A 2500-nucleotide genomic window follows, 5' to 3' on the forward strand; every position below is an offset into this window, starting at 1 on the left:
ACAACAGACTCAAGGAACACAAAGCGGACATTAGACACCACCGAGAAACCAACGCTCTGGTTAACCACATTGACACAGAGGGACATTTGCCTAACTGGGAGGGTTCCACCATTCTAGCTAAAGGACTACACAAGAAACAACGGAAAATAATTGAATCACTTTACATTGCCAACCACAAAAACACAAACAAGAGAACTGGTGACTCGAAATGGACAAAATCTACCGCGACACTTGCCCTCCAAGAATGGCTTCCCAGACCACCCGACCCTAAGTAGATACCTTTTTCCCACTTCGGCCTACCCTCCCCAGCTTTCTTCCTTTCACTCTGAAGTTCCTCCATGCTACCTTGCCCCAACTTTTTATCATGATTTATTCTTTTAATGCTATTTGTTATTATTTTCAACACTATTATCATTATTATCATTGTTATTATAACTATTATTTATTATTTCTATCATTATATTTATAATTTTATCATTACATTTTTATTTTTATTTTTATTATTACCATCTTTATTATTATTACTTTCATTATCATTATTATTGTTATTATTGTTACTATTTAAATATTTATTTAATTTTTCGTTTTTATTATCATTGTTTTCACTATTATTGTCATAATTACTATTAATAACTATTTCTTGGTTATTAGTATTATCATTTTTATTTTTATTATAGTTTTTATTATTACTTTTATTTTATTGTTATTATTTCCTGTATTGCTACTATCAATTTTGTTATTATTGTTAATATTATTAAATATTTATCTTCATCGTTTTCACTACTATTGTTACATTTTCTATTAATAATTTCTTTGGTATTAGTGTTATCATATTTAATTGTAAAAATGTCTTCATTGTTACGTGAGCCACAATGTGATGTTCACATTCGCCACCAACTATGGCAACTCGGAGAGGTGGTGAGGTCCACCCCATGTATATAATGCCCACAGCCCGTTTGTACACATATTCCTTTGAAAAAGCATACCTGCGAAACTAGTCAGGAATAAACTCAAGACTAAGACTCCTGTGTTTCCTATTCCGCTTACATCAACCTGTCAAAATGTCTCAATATATATATATATATATATATATATATATATGTATATATATATATATATATATATATATGTATATATATATGTATATATATATATATATATATGTGTGTGTGTGTTTGTATATATTATATATATACATACATATATATATATATATATATATATATATATATATATATGTGTGTGTGTGTGTGTGTGTGTGTGTGTGTGTGTGTGTGTGTGTGTGTGTGTGTGTGTGTGTATACATGTGTGTGTGTATGTACATATGTGTCATTTGACAGATGCAAATAAGCTCCACCGAGTCCTTGCGGTGGAGTACTTGCGGAGGAGTTTATATATATATATATATATATATATATATATATATACATAAATATATAATACATATATGTATATATATACATATATATATGTATATATATATATATATATACATATACATATATATACATATATATATATATATATACATATACATATATATGTATATATACAGACACACACATATATAAATAAAGTATATATCTAAATACATATCTATATATATATATATATATAAAATATATATATATATATATATATATGCAATAAGAACACTAGGAACGTGTGCTCACAAATACGTAGTTAACCACTAGGAAAAATAAACTAACGAAACAGAGCGCTTTTGTATAAATACATCTTCAATACTAATACAAAGAAGGAATTAATTCCTTCTTTGTATAACCACTGAAGATGTAATTAAACGAAAGCGTTTTCCTTCGTTAGTTTACTATTCCCCGTGGTTACTTACGCATATATGTATATATATATATATATATATATATATATATATATATATATATATATATACATATATATATACATATATATATATATATGGGCGGAAGAGTAGTGAGATAAACAAAGGGAACCCTTCCACTCATATGTCTTCCATACTTCAACATATATATATATATATATATATATATATATATATATATATATATATATATACATATATACATAAATATATATACACGTGTTTATGTATCTACATATATACATATATATATATGTGTGTGTGTGTGTATGTGTGTGTGTGTGTGTGTGTGTGTGTGTGTGGTGTGTGTGTGTGTGTTGTGTATGTGTGTGTGTGTGTGTGTGTGTGTGTGTGGTGTGTGTATGTGTACGTGTGTGTGTGTGTGTGTGTGTGTGTGTAATAATAATAAATAATAATAATAATAGGTTTATTGAGATAGCAGTGATACACTGACAATAATACAATTGGGCACTTTTATGAGTAATATAGTAATTATTAGAGTGATATGCTTAGTCTAAAATTTATAATGAGTTTATTGTGCGGACAATGGATGGAATGGCACTGTTCTTGTATCGGTCAGTCCTCGGTGCTCTGATGAGCTTGATTTTGTTTGAATGCCGAGTTGCATGGCGGGTGGGTGTG

General features: G+C 28.4%; 1 pseudogene; it reads right to left on the reverse strand.

The window, feature by feature from the left end:
* Nucleotides 1–2500, reverse strand: part of LOC143028178 (uncharacterized) — a 19130-nt pseudogene that overhangs the window by 13707 nt on the left and 2923 nt on the right.

Source organism: Oratosquilla oratoria, chromosome 1 (assembly GCF_046742065.1).
Source record: "Oratosquilla oratoria isolate Oo_2021 chromosome 1, ASM4674206v1, whole genome shotgun sequence".
NCBI classification, from domain to species: Eukaryota; Metazoa; Arthropoda; class Malacostraca; order Stomatopoda; family Squillidae; genus Oratosquilla; species Oratosquilla oratoria.